The sequence below is a fragment of the Lonchura striata genome, chromosome 3 (genome assembly GCF_050655825.1).
Source record: "Lonchura striata isolate lonStrDom1 chromosome 3, ASM5065582v1, whole genome shotgun sequence".
NCBI lineage: Eukaryota > Metazoa > Chordata > Aves > Passeriformes > Estrildidae > Lonchura > Lonchura striata.
The window spans coordinates 92,904,963-92,919,815 of NC_140705.1; the positions used below are offsets into that span (position 1 = coordinate 92,904,963).

Here is a 14,853-nt window from a genome sequence, read left to right on the forward strand (position 1 = left end):
TGGTGCTCTGCTTGCTGAGGCCATGAGGCAGTGTCTGCCTAAAGACTGAGCTTATTTCTCCTGTGATACTCTTCTGACCTGCACACGCTGTGCTGGGTGATTAAACTGAGGAGCAGCCACACTGGAAACTTGCCTAGACAGGATTGCCTCAGCCCTGGGTAGATTTCTTTAAAAATCTTTGTCTCTGGATGTAACTTTTTTTTTAATAAAAAGACCTCAAAAATTCCCTATGGTACTTCCTGGAACAGGATTTGGCTCTGTGTTGCTGTGCTGGGGAGAATGACACAGGAAAGCTGCCAGCTCTTCAGGAGCATGGTTTGCTGTAGGTATGCTCCATGTCTAGATTGGTGTCTCTGCTCCTCACTCCTCATCAGTACAGTCAGCAGTAGATCAGAGGCCAGGACTACTCCCAAAACAACCCCTTTGCCATGTCAGAGATGCCTCTCCTACCCCAAATCCTCTGCAGTGTCCTGTTTCTACCTTTATTACATGAAGATTTATGCAGGCAGAAATGAGCCGTGTAACACACGTTGCATACAGAATAAGAGGTCCATGCCAACTATAGTTTAATGTGTGTTGAAGACACATGCTCTCACAATGGCAGAGTTCTTAGAATAACCAAATATGAGCAATATCTAGTTTCTGAGAAAAATCTTAATGGCTTGTACCTCTCTTTTGGTTCACTTACAAGTTCAACCCATTTTCTGTTGCAGAAGATAGACTTGCTCACGCAGTAGCTGGAAAATGATCCTTGTGTGAACTGTTGTGTCTGTAACAGATGTGTATAATCCCACTTTCCGCTTTTTAAATGAATCCCATTTCCATACAGAATGTAAAATGCTCACTTTTTGGCTAGCACAGTTGATTTTTACTTGTTGCCTGCAAGTGTAGATTAAGGACACTGAAATTGCAGAGGATAAAAAGAGTTATTTCCAAAAATACAGTGTAGTTACTGGTACCTCAAGGATTATGTGGCCTGATCTACATTCAGGAGGCAGCTCTGCAATGGCAAAAGGCTAACAGAGTAGACAACACTTAATTTGTTTGGACTTATGTCACTGTTGGCTTTCTGATGTGACAGGAGAAATACATCTCAGGAATTGATGAAGTAGTGCCACATTTACACAATTCTGCAAGTCTCTAGAGGCATTTAGGGCAAGATTTTTTCTTGAAATACAAGGTAAAGCTCCTGAATTTCATGTGTGCATCCTCACAATTAAAGCTGTTATAATTCAGTTGAGCCAGCTAGGAAGCAAGTAGGCAGTGGAAAGGGAGGAATGCCCTTGCTGGACTTGGGTAAAATTAGAGTGTATAATAAATATATATTACAATGCAGCATTTGTACAACAGCCATTCTTGCCAAACATGGAATTGGTAATGCCCTGGACTGAGACAAGCACTGGACATGATAGGATCCAGTTGTCCATACAGAGGATGGTATTCTCTAGTGGAATTATTCTCTAGTGGCAGGAGTTATTCTTGTGTCCGTGTCTTCACCAGGCCAGCTTGTCAGGGAACAGCATCCACAAGGGAAGTGGCTGTTGAGAATTTTAAAGAAAATGCTTGTTATTTCATGGAATTATCAACTTATGTTTCTATAGTTCTCTTGGACTTGCTGTTAACAAGTGGGAGCTTCTGGTCCTTGGAACTTTGCCTGTAAGGATTAGGCGAAAATGAAAAGCTTAAGTACCCATGAATTTCACAGGGGAACATTCCATGGTGTTTAAATTTGGTATATTATTTCAGTGTTCAATGTATCTTTGAAATGTGCCTTTAAATGTGTTTTTGTTTTGCTCTGGTTTTGCTCCTAATGGTTTTTGTAGGACAGGTGCTTATTCAGGTGGATCACAATTCAGAGGAGCCTACTGTGTGGGGATCAAATTCCCATGGTGATTGCACTTGCACAGGAGATGTTGTACTAAACGTGGTCAGAGGCAGGACAAAAAGCACTATAAAAGCTGTTTGTGTGACATTTTCTGCAATGTGACCAAAGTTACTCTAGTGTTTGTACTGGTTACTGATGATTTTGTGCACTGAGTCATCTGTCACTGGACAATGTGCAGGGATCATCAGCTCACCCTGGACAAGTTATTAGCTATGAGGTTCTTGCTGTCCAGGGTGATAGAAGCTCTCTCTCACCAGCTGTCACCTTTCACTGGATTTCCAACAAAAGCTCAAGATTCAGACTGGTTTATATAACTGCTTTATTATTATTATTTATTATTATTATTATTTATTTTCAACAATGCTATAGCCTCCAGGAAAGGTAGAGCCTGTGGCATATTTGAATCCAAACTTCTGTGTATTGTGTAAGATCCCCTTCTGATCTAAATTCTGATACAAATCATCTAGTCCCTAACAAGAGGGGAAAAGAGAAGAATTGCCCTAGGAATGAGACCCAGGGAATTAAAATCTACTTTACATGTCATGTGATGCTTGGTGTGAGTTTTATCACTCCATAAAAGTGAAACTGCAAAAAGTGCTCTTTGACCACTGTAATTATATGTTCCTCACCACCCCCCTGCCTGAATAATCTTTTTAGAATTCTATATTGATGTTAAATTCTTTGACATAAAGAGAAAATGGTGTTTCTTTGCTCTATATAGATTTTCCGCTTGCTTCTAGATAACAAAGTTCTACTATCACCCTCTCTTATTTTTCCCCACTGTAGTGCAACATTCATAATTGTTCTGAAATAAAGACTGAAATGGGATACCTCTCCAAAATAATTTGTATCATTGGCCCAGTAACACCTTTATATGAAATTTTAAATCTTAGAGAACCTATTAGTGTCTACTCTAATGAAAGCTAGGGAATATCTTATCTCTTCTTCCAGCTTTTATCTTTACAACAGACACTTTCCCAAGCTCACAGAAGTGTCTGGAAATTCTGGATTAAATAACTTTTTTGTCCCCCACAGCTGCTTAACCCTTTTTACATACTCTGACAGCAAGAGAGCCAAAGGCTGTAGTGTGGTGAGACATTAGTGCCAGCTAAGGAGAGGGAGGGCTGCATGAGATTAATTTTTAGTTTCCTGTGCCATTTGTAAGTGGCAGCAAGAATCAAAGTGTGGAGAAGAAGCTCTTCCTCCCTTTCTGGTGTGGGTTCTTATTCTTGGTGCTGTGGCTGCTTACAGACATCTATTGTGTTATGTTGGTTTTAGTCTATGGGTGGCAGTCACTTTCTAAATTTCCTGTGCAATGCTTGCAGGCTCTCCTGCACCAGGCTTCTCAAATTTGCTGTTAGTAACACACATCAACAGGCAATCGATAAAATCAGAGCTAATTACATAATGTGGGCTTTTTAAAAATCTTTCTGCAGCACAAGCAGATGTTAAATGAAAGCTAATAAAGTGTGGCATCATTTAAACAAGGGTATGCCCCAGGATTTGATGCTGGACAAACCCTGCAACACAGAAGGCAATTTCCAGAGAGCTTGCATGCAAGAAAAGAATGAAATAATCATGCAAGCAGTGCATATTTGAGCTAAACCTGAGCAGTCACAACAGATCTTTGCAAAATCTCATGAGCTTCTTAGAAAATGAGCTACCAGGCAAAGGCAGGCAGCACTGCAAGCAGGATGCTTAATAGAGAAGGTCCACTAGCAAAAGACCCAGCTGTTCCCATAGGCTTGCATATGTGGCTCATGGAAATCCATTTGTTTGGCTGAGCAGTGGCTCTTTAGGCATAGAAATAATGGTTGTTTACTTGGCTTTCCTTCAAAAAGGGAGATTTTATACCATGGGCTATTCTGAGAGAACAGCGCAGAAGGCATATAAAGGAAAACCTTGGTTTATTTTTTTTTTACTTGCTCCATTAATAAACATCTGTACTGCTACAAGCTATTTTTAGACTTTTGTTTTCTTTCTCTGTATTTTTCAGCAATGCTAGTGGCAGGCAGATCCCAGTGATTTGGAGCTGCATCTCTTTTTGAGATAATAAGTAAGTGGGCACTAAATCTCAAAGCTGGCTGTCAGTGAGAAGAGCCGGGGAGAAATAAAAAGGGAAGAAAGTCCTAAATTCCTCCAAAATCTAGATAAAAGGCAGGTTGGGTGCTGCCCCACAAATACCAGTAAGTGTCATATTGTGAGTTAGGTATTGTGCAGTGCTGTGCATTTGCTGTCTCAGAAAACTCAGATTCTTCTGGACATGGGGCTCCTTCTGCTTGTCACTTGATACAACTGCCACCACTAAATATTTATCTGTCAGACCCTGGGTCTGACAACCACAGAGGGAGGTCACTTGTCTGAAACACTTTATTAGTTAGAGTTTGTTTTTGGATTTTTAAGGGTTGAAATGATTTAGCCACTTTCCTCAGAGTCCATACAGACTGTATTTATTTATTTATTTATTTATTTATGTTTTAAGAAGAGGCTGTGAATTTCAGGTAGTTAGGTTCTGAGGATTTTAAATGATGTCTCACTGGTCCAAAGACTCAAAGTAAGCTCTCAGGATATGTTACCATAGGAAACTGGAAATTCCAATCAGAAGTGGAATCCAGACCATGTTTCATTGACTGACAATCATTTCCATTGCTTTTAAAATTGTTGATGAATTTAATAGCTAAATTAGGTTGAATATGAAAGCAGAAGAATTATGTGTGCTACACAGAAGCTTAACAGAGCAAAACCATAAACAGCTGGAATGAAATATTTATTGTGGACTTTCGTGTATCTAGTTTTGGGACCATTTACTGAGTGATTTCTTAAAAATGAGATTTTATTTCTGTATTCCTAACATACTCTTTTTTGAAACAAATGAAGGAATGGCCTCTGACTTTGGTGCCAGGAGCATCATAGGAATGAGACACCTGAAAAATCTCACCCCAAGCCTCTCTACTGAACTTTTGTATTGCTATGTGCTGTTAAATGGCCTCGACTTTGTTTGCTGATCCAGTGATAAAACTAATCAAAAAAAAAAAAAGAAAAAGATAAATAGCTGAGAGTAAATAATATGAAAAAAAATTAAAGTTTTGAATAATCACCACGGTGCTTGTGAACAATGGCCAGTGAATATTATTATCACATTAATAAGAGAAAAATCTTATCTCACTCTTGAATTTCAACTTGCTTGAATATTTTTTTCATTATTCATCTAGCTTTATTTTTCCCTCCAGGAGTGGAAACTGGTCCTTCACCCTTATCATCCTATTTTTTTGTGTGTTTTGCTAACCATTTAAAAGGTTATTGGAATGGTTTATCATTTCTCTGTGCTGGGAAGATTGTCTTCCCCAATACTGAAGCCCAGTAAAATCTGGAATTATAGCTCCTGCAGTGCAGAAGCCTCCAAACATTGGTGTACACTTTGAAAATGCAAAATAATTTGAATTTCAGTCATAGCAAAATAATGTGACTTTCAGTTATGGTATCTTGGAACTATTGTGGGCTAGAAAAGAAAAATTAAAAAAAAAAAACACCCAAAAAACAACCTCCCAGTAAGTAATTATTAATTACCTTTTGTCTGCTATTAATAGAACCCACTTTAAAATGCTCTGCTGAATAGGAGTACCCTGGGATGGAAATGCAACCCAAAGACTTTCAGCCAGCTTAGTCAAAACTTGCCTGGTATTTACAGCCCGCTTGAGTTCATCATCCATCTTGTCTGGAGGGATTGTGCCCCTTTTCTGACATTCATCACTTATCACTTGAGCCTTTCAATCTTGTTGTCGTCAGGCCATGGCTCAGCACAGAGTGGCCTTTTTTCCTTCTGTAACTGGATTACAGAAGCTAAGTACAAGATATCTACAGTGGCCACAAGTGACTTTTTATGAGGGGACAGAAAATATCAGTGATATCACATCACCTTCTTTTACCTCCCTGCAGCAGAGCCAAGAGACTGAGTCCTCAGTGTCAGGCACATTGAAGAAGCCAATACAAAATTAAATAAATATATTTATTGGATACATTTTTTAATCATGGCTTTTTTAACTATGGGGTGCTACTACTAGAGATCCTGGAGGCACTGTTGTGTTAACCTTTCTTTGCTGTTTCCCAGTTGGTTGCCTTTCATCACAATCAAGGCATCACACATAATAACTAATCAGATTCTGTGAGCAGACGGGCTGTGAGGGTGCATTTTAATCAGAAATAGTGAAGAATTTCTACATATCTCTCTGTGCTACAGGGTGACATTTTTAAATGCTCAAAGGGCACACAGGTCCCCAGCTCCTGGTGAAACTTCGTGAGAATGTGATGTGCAGCTCTGATTTGTGTTCTTTATGGTAGCATAAAAAAGCTCTGACTCTTATTTATTTATTTCAGATCTGGATTTTCAATTTTCTAATAAGAAAAAATGCCAGTCATTGCCTCTAAAAAAAAATCTCCTCAAGGAGCTGCATCAGCATAGCTGAGGGCACACCCCTTCCAGTATTTTTATTGTATTTAAACAGAGTATACAGACATCTTTTAAGATCTGATTATTATGTGTGGCTAAATAATTGCAATCTCTTCAATTATATTCCATTTAATTTGGTAATTATGTGGGTTTCAGAAATTGCCTCTACCTCTTCTGTATATTTTTTTCATGCATGTTGGAATTATTAAATGCAGCAAATACAAATGTTTGTTGAGAGAACCTGAGAGTATTGAGAAAGCTCAAAGACTCTAAAAAGCCAGCTTGATATTTTCAGGATTATTTTGTGTAAAAGATGTTTTCTGCTTAGTCATTTCAGCATGAGTGTTGGAAAAGGCTGACAGCCAGTCTCTCCAGCTCCTGAAGAAATGTGTGAGTCTGAAAACAATGTGGTATGCTGGCTCAGGTGAAATACAACTAGTTACTTTTATAAAGATTACACTTGATAAATAAGGTTCTGCACCCTGAACTTGACTCAATGTTTAGAAAAACAGAGTATAGGGCAGAGGATGTTTCTGATGTGCTCAGACAAATCAGCTTGCTGAGGAGATGACAGCAGTGGCTGGTGCTTTGTAGTCTTAAGATGATATTGTTTTAGACTCTGAGCAAAGGCAAACATCTTTCCTCCCAGATGGTCCAAGATGACTCAAACAGTTGGGTAAAATCCTGTGTAACTCAATAGGTTTGGGAATGAGAAGCTACCAAGGCATGTAAGCACATCTGAAAATGTCACTGTGGATGCTCACTGTGGAAGGTAATTGGATATCTTGGCTCTCTTATTTTCCCCCCTCCCCCTTCACTTCCAGTCTCTTCCAATTAGACCTCACTATTCCTACAGCTTTCTAATCTACAATAGAAGTGTATATTTAAAGTCTGAGCAATCTAGTTTGCATTGCTTGTGAATATAATGCCAAAATTCTCTGTCTAGAACCATACTAATTTTCCCTTCTTTTGCTTCCTATGATCAAAATTGATCAGAAAAACCGATATTGTGTTCAAACCAGCTGTGTGCTGGGGAGGGACTTCAGTGTCTTTGATTATCAGATCTCTCAAATAAATAAAAAAAAGTGAAAATTATTAAATCCTCAGGGGCTTTTCCCCTTTTTAAGCTTCTATTACACTTACTGCAAGTTAGGAATAAACCTTTCTGTCTCCCACATTTCGTACTCTTGTACTGTGCAAGTAAAATGGTTGCTTTAAGCCCATGAACTCAGTTGGAGGAGTAATTCTTAAAACAGGTGCTCAAAGATTGAAATCTTTCAGGATTGTAACATCACATAACATTCATGACAACATGGAGAACGTGTCTCCCAGTTAGAAACAAGTGAACAGAAGTGGAGAGAGATGATGGCTCGTTGTCTAGTGACAGGAGCAGGGGATGGATGACAGGAGGTGAAACTTCACCCTCCTACGTGGAGCCCATGGCAGGCTGGAGCCTGGCTCCAAGGGATGCCTCGGAGGGATTTCTTTCAGAACACAGCTGTTACCTGACACTGCTTGACAATCCAAGGCAAAACACTTGGTTATGGAGCACTTTCCTTTCTTGTACTGCAGGAGGATTTGTCTGCTGTCCTGGTTCCAGCCAGGGAAGAGTTAATTTTTGCAGTGGCTGTGGGTGCATTTTAGGGTTATTGCATGCCATCTTATATAATTGCCAGAGGAGGTTGAGAAGGGGTTCTTTGTTTCTGAGTAAAATGGCAAGATGGATGTCATCAGATTTCAGAAGACTTGGTCAACAAAACCAAGCAGCAAGAAGGAAACACAGCTTTCCTGGGTGCTGTGGGCTTTTGGAGGGTGCATATCCCAGAGGACAGCCAGACCGTAAGCCTTCCCTATCTTGTGGCACAGAAGAAGAATGATTCCAGGTGAGGCCCAGAACAACACCACGCTTTTGAACAGATCAAAGAGTGGGCATGCTCTTGGGTCAGTCAAGACAGGACAGGATGTAAAAACCGTGCTCTGCTGCTGGGGAGAATGGCCCTTCCTGGAGTCTCTAGCAAAAAGTACTTGGAGAGACTCAAGGACACCCCCTGCAGTTCTGGAGCTGGGGATACAGGATCTGAGGCCTCTTACACCCCAACTGAAAAACTGAAAAAGAAACACTGGAAGCTTGTGAAGGGGCTCAGGTTGCTTCAGGAGTGATGGGTGTGATATTGAGTGGGTGCATCCTATTCCCTATCCTGTGCCAGACTCTGGGAAAGCTGAGTGCTGCAATGGACTGCTAAAAAAAGCACACTGAAAGCAGTGGGGGGCACTGGGGGGGCAGGGGTCAAGCCTTCAAACTTTGGGATCTACATTTAGCAAAGGCCCCCTGGTTAATCAACCCCAGAGGCTATACCAAATGAATTTGCTTAACATATTTCCCGATCAAAAGGAAAAAGCTGGATCTACTGGATTGCCTACAGAGGGGTATGAGAAGAAAACAGATTTATTAGGCTAAGAGAAATAATAGCTTAAAGAAGTGAAATAATTCAACCATTTGCTCACAAATCAATTGTTGTGTGAGTTAGTGTTATTGGAACCTTTAATACATAGTACTTCTATACCTACACTATTCTGTTCATTATTATAATCATATATAATTTTTACTACAAAATGGAAATTGCTAAAGATATTTAATCCATCTAACAATTGACATTCAGTTGGAAATCAAACGTTCTGCTGATTTTAACACAGATTTTAAGATAAAACCAATATACTTCTAAGTCATTTACATAAATCAGTAATTTCAATAATCAAGGATATTATTTATATAATATAAAAGTATGCTTCAAAACAGAAATATTTGGTTTAAGTGTTTTTCCTTTTGAATTTTATTAGTGCTAATCTATACAACTCAGCAATCGGAAAATAGAATATATTACTGTATTTTTGTTTAATTCAGAGAACAATCAGATTATTGATGTGCATTATAAGTGCTTCCAAATACTGTGATTTAAAAAATTATTTTATTTTTATTAAGATACTCTTCCAATGGGACTCTGATCAAAACTGTGCAAAATCTGCTATTTTTTTGTTCACTGGCTTTGGTCCATGTTGACTTAGGTTCTGTGATCTCACACAACCTTAAATTCTGCATTGAGATTCTAACTCAGCTATTCAAAGGATAATTATGTTGTTTATGTTTGGGTTTTGCTGCAAGCAACAAATTGGTCTGAGCAAACCTCTGCTAAACTCTTGAGAAAACTGCTGTTATGGATTACTGAAAAATAATTCATGCAACTCTAATTGCAGGCACTAAGGATTATAATCTAGATTTTAATGCTGAAATGCATATTTTTCTTAATAAGATGTACAAATTTGAAAGTTCAAGGGAACACAATGATTATTTAATCTGAACTCTTGTCTGTTAGAAGTTTTAGAATACAGAGGTTATTAATTCAAATGCAGAGACTTGACTCGTTTTGTGCAAGTGTTTTATGGTTTGAACTTCACAGTCAAGAAGCTGAAGGGAACTGGAAGGGAGCTGTTCTGAGTGACCTCAGTAATTATTCATTTTTTCAGAAGCCACCAGTTTTGTGCCCCAAGAGGGTTGGATTCCATGTTGAGAAGGTGAAAGAAGAAAATACAGCCAACAGGTTTTGGCCAAGTGCATTAACAAAACAAAATGGAGAATCAGCTTTCCCCACGAGTCAACAGTGTGGCTGCTGTTATTTTGTGTTCTCTAGTGATGGTGGGATGAGCTTGACTGTGATGGATATCTGAGGACTTGGGTATTTCCATGCTGCTTTGCCAGATGATAAAGTCAGATTAGTTTTCTTCAAAATGCTCTGGACATTAATTTTATTTATTTTTTGGGGTACATATTTCCCAGCCTACCAGGCAGCTCTGTTCTGCAGTCCTGCACAACTCTTACCTGGTACTGTCTAAATCCACTGAAGTGCTATTTTTTGAGGACAGCAAATGAGAGGAATTCATGTTTCTGTCTAGTTCTCCGTGTCTTTGGGCTGTGCTGTGTTGCCAGTGCCACTTTCCCACTGGGGCAAATGGACAGTATCTCAGACACCCAATATGATTGTGTGCTCTTGCTTCAAAAAGCAATAGCAAACAATAACCTAAAAGGTGAGCAAAAAGCTCTGGTATGGCTCAGGATTTTAATTTACTTTTAATATCCTTTAATTTCTAAGAAATTTTTTTAAGTTCTAGGGGTTGTGTGTGTGCTTGGCTGCTTTTTTCCTTAGTTTTCATTCCTTCAAGGAGCCCTTTCAAATGAGGTACTGCTTGCAGATGCATTTCTTAATTAATTGTGAATGTGTAGTGTGGTGACAGATGCAGAGGATGTTGCCTTTATCCTGATCACATTAAAATGAGTTGTGTTGAATATTCTGTGATGCTTGGGGAAATTGCTTAATCCTATTACTTCTTGGAGAAGATTGAGTACCTCCTAATGTGAAATACGAAACCTCAGAGCCACACAGTGCAACTGCTGCAGCACAAAACGTATAGGATTTCTTCTAAAGTGAGTCAACAATGATTTCTGGGCTTGTTTATCACATAAATGTTATCTGGGAAATTATTGGACAGTTGCTATGGAAACAAAGACCTAGTAGTAGAAGGATTTGTTACCATAAGTAGTTAAGACAATGCACAGACTTGAATCCCTGCTGCAAGCAGTCAACTCCTAAAGATGGAAGCGGCAGATAACAAAACACCTATTTTTAGTGATAACAGAACATTTTAGAAATATTTATCAGCTGACCTTTGCTTTTCCAGCAAATACGGAGATATATGAAATAAAGTGTAAAGGTGTGAAAATGTTAAGAGAAAAATATTCTTTTATCTTGTTTCATATGGTTCAAAAAGAAAATACAGATGTTGGTATCTGTAGAACATGATGAGTAAGACAGCCTGAACAGGTTTCTTCTGCCACTGTAGTGTTTCCTGAAAGAAAAGGACAACATATTCCAGCTGCAGGGAATATTAAATGCTCATTGTTGAGCTGACTAAAAAGAAAATGGAGGCATTTGGAAGTGGTGTCTTCCTTCTGATGGAAGGTATAGCTGAAATATTTTAAAAGGAGAAATACATCCTCTTCATGATGGATGAAAAGATAAGCCATGGTTGAGTTGTCCCAGATATCTTCCTTGTGGATCAGCAAAAGTAGCATCTCCACTTTCTGTGTTCGTCTGGTGAAGAATGGCAGGGTATTGTATTGTAAAATTTATTAATATTAAAATGATTTCTATTTATTTATATTATTTATTATATATATAATTTTGTATTATTATTTGTATTTATTTATATTAAATTTATTTATATTTACATTTATATATTAAAATATAAATTGTAAAATCTCCAGTTTGCACATAGGGTTCAGTGTCCTCAGTGCTTATAATCTTATGATCTTAATATTTTTGTGTTATTTTATATATTATCCATCCCCTGAATCGGGCAGTTGCCTGAATCTCTCAGCTGTCATGCTGGAAGTTCTAGTCCTTGAATTTTCAGAGAAAACCTTAGAAGATGTGACTGCTAAAAGCAAAACCAATTAGCAATTGCAGACATGTGTGAGGGAGAAGAGTCCTGTGGTGGCAGCACAGCTGAAATGGGAAGGCAGATTCCAACAAATGGGCTCTGCTGTGGCACCTGATGCCAGCTGAAGGGATTTCCCAGGGACCTGTGCATATGGGAAAATGTGCAAGAAACACAGCAGGGCAGAGAGTTTGTCATCACCTTTATGATGTACACAAAAAGAACAAAAAGGTGACATTCATTGTGTTTTTGTTTTTTTTTTTTTTTTTTTTTTACCCTCAGCAGCTCTGGGTAGCAGCAGAACAGAAGATAAATAGATTATTGATTTAAAAGCAAACAGGGTGGCTGTTTATTTTAAGTTAGGTGCTATGCATGGTATAATATATTGCAACAAATTGTGTTCTAGCACTAAAATAAAAGTCAGAAACCCTGGAGGATTAAAAGACTAAAGCAGATTTATAGAGCTGAAGTTCTATGTACTGAACAACTATGTTGAATATGTAGGAAAGACAAAATGACTCAACTTGTACTAAGACCAGAAAAAAAAAAATAAAACAAAAACAATATCCATCATTGGGTTAAAATTACAGCAAATGTTTAACAAGTTAACAAGTTCTTTGGCAGAGAACTAAGGAAATGTGGAGATATCATGGAATGAGTGGAGAGCCCTCAGCAGACTCCTGAATTGAGCTGAAAAAGTTCAGCTTTACCACAGAATTAATGCCCTGGGATATATCTTCCTGTCCAAAAAGGAAAAGGAAAGGAATTGCACAGACCCTATTGCTTTGGAAACTGCTGAGCAAACAGGAAGCAACAGGATGGATATATGAATCTTTTTTTGATCTGTGGAAAAAAGGAAGACTAAAAAATTGCATTCTGCCATCTACAAAGGAAGACATTTTTGGAACAGTGAGTGATGACAGATATAGTTGTAGAAAATCTCTAATATATATATGTATAGATATATATATTTTTGAATGAGTATAGCAGTAGTGTTCTGGCAGCTCTTTTTTGTGTGTGTGTGTTCAGCTCCTCCTTTGGAAAAACTGTTTCCTCCTGCTGCTGTTAGGCTACTGTTTAATGCTTGAGGTGTAAGACATTTCTGATGGTATAGAGGGCTTTAGGTTTACACAGACAAAGATTTTGTCCAGGGAAAACCAGTAGAAGTATGCCCAAAGGCAACCCGACTTTTTGGCAAGGATGAGAATAGTGGCTCCAGCTGAGCAAATATGTGCATTTTGGATAACAGAGGTAAGCTACAGGGGAGAAATTAATTCAGCAACATCTGTAGGTAGATCTTCACTAACACACCTGATTTATAGTCAATGAAAAATATGCAGAGATTCCTACTTTTGAATGATGTGGAGGGAATTTGAGCCATGTCTTACAGGCTTTAGATGCTTGCTCAGAGGGTGAAATTCATGACCTCTGGCATGCTGAGACAGAAGTTTTGAAATTAACTGATGAAAATACCAGAGAGAATTACACTTCTGGAAGAGAGGTCTGTTATTTTTCAGGGACTAAGAGATGTGTTTGCTACCTTCAGTTAAGTGTAATGTAAAACTGGGATGTTGCAACCACCACAGGCATCTGAGGAAGATAACAGGTTTCTTCTTTTAGTTGAATGTGAAGTCAGTGGTGGCTGTGACACAGTGAGAGCAGCAGGGGACAGAACAGAAAGGTGGGGGTTAAAATCAGCTATATATTACCTGCTGTTGGGAAATTGTCTTCACTCCCCCCACCCTTTGCATTTCCCTGGAGATCATCCATCAACATTCCTATTGAATTTGAACATCAGATAGACAAATACCCAACAAGGAAATCCCAGGAGGATAAAGGAATCAGAAGCATGTCTAGGATTAAGGCATGTAGGTTGAATAGGAGAGACGTGGGCTTTGAGTCTCAGCTTCTGAGGGTGTTTGTGTGATGGGCCACTCAAAGCAGCTTTCTCTGGTCACATCTGTGAGTGATAGAGGCTGAAATTTCCATGTTTGGTTGAATTAATTGATTCAGTGTGCTCCAAGTATGTTTTCTGCCTGATGGATTTGGAATGTAGCTTGGCTCAGATTACCTGCTTTGGAAATTCTGGCACTGGGCTAAGAGCAGCACCTGGAGACAAGGTCTATTATGCAAAAGATGAGGATGTCTCTGGGTGTGTTCAAGAGCAGATCTTTGAACGTTTAGGGTTGTGCTAGCCGTGTAAAAACCTACAGCTCTCATGTAACTTTGTGTATGTGATGGAAATTTCAGATTTAGGAACGCAACTTCCTGTCAGTTTGGCATCTGGAATGTTTCAATATTACTTTGGATCTTTCCCTTTGTGCAGGACATGAATGCTTAAACAATTAAAGCTCTGTGGAAAGCTGAATGTCTTGGTGGAGTTTTGAGAAAATTCTCTGGCAAATGGAGCAGAGTGTTAACTTTGTCTATTCAGTACTGTACCAACTATTGAGAAATTAGGTAAGGATGCAATAAAGAAGAAAAGGATCACTTCAAGTCTGTATTCTAATATATGAAGATATTTTTAATAATGTAGGCTGTACTGCTCTTTATTTTAATGTACAAATTAAGGTATAACATGAATGAGCCACTACTGATTTAGGAGAAAACTGCAAAAACAGACCCAAGATAGTGGTAGCAGTAGTATAATATTCAAAATTAGTGACTTATATTTCCTGCTCTTGATTGAATTCTACAAACATTTCATTCTCCTTGAGATTTTTTTATTTATATTTTATTATGATTGTAGTGAATTTCTTCCTGGTTTTGAGAAACACCAGAATAGATCCAGAGAGGGATCTTTTATTAAAAACATGTATTCTGTATGTCATGCCAATCATGTCAAATCTATTACAAGAGTAGCAAAACTGTCCTAGGAGTGAGTGTCTCTGTGGTATTTAGTTGCCCTGTGCAGTTGAACCACGACACATCCACACATGTTTGTATTTGCCTATTAGAGGTAAATACAGCCAAAAGTATCTTCCAGAGCAACTTAGTTTGAAGAAAACCTCCTTTTGGACTGTAATGCCAC

The 14,853-nt window shown here is 38.5% G+C and overlaps 1 long non-coding RNA gene across 1 annotated transcript in view; it reads left to right on the forward strand.

The window, feature by feature from the left end:
* The window catches only part of LOC146768015 (uncharacterized), a 264,746-nt gene that overhangs the window by 146,235 nt on the left and 103,658 nt on the right, over window positions 1-14,853 (forward strand). The gene's annotated exons all lie outside the window — the stretch shown is intronic.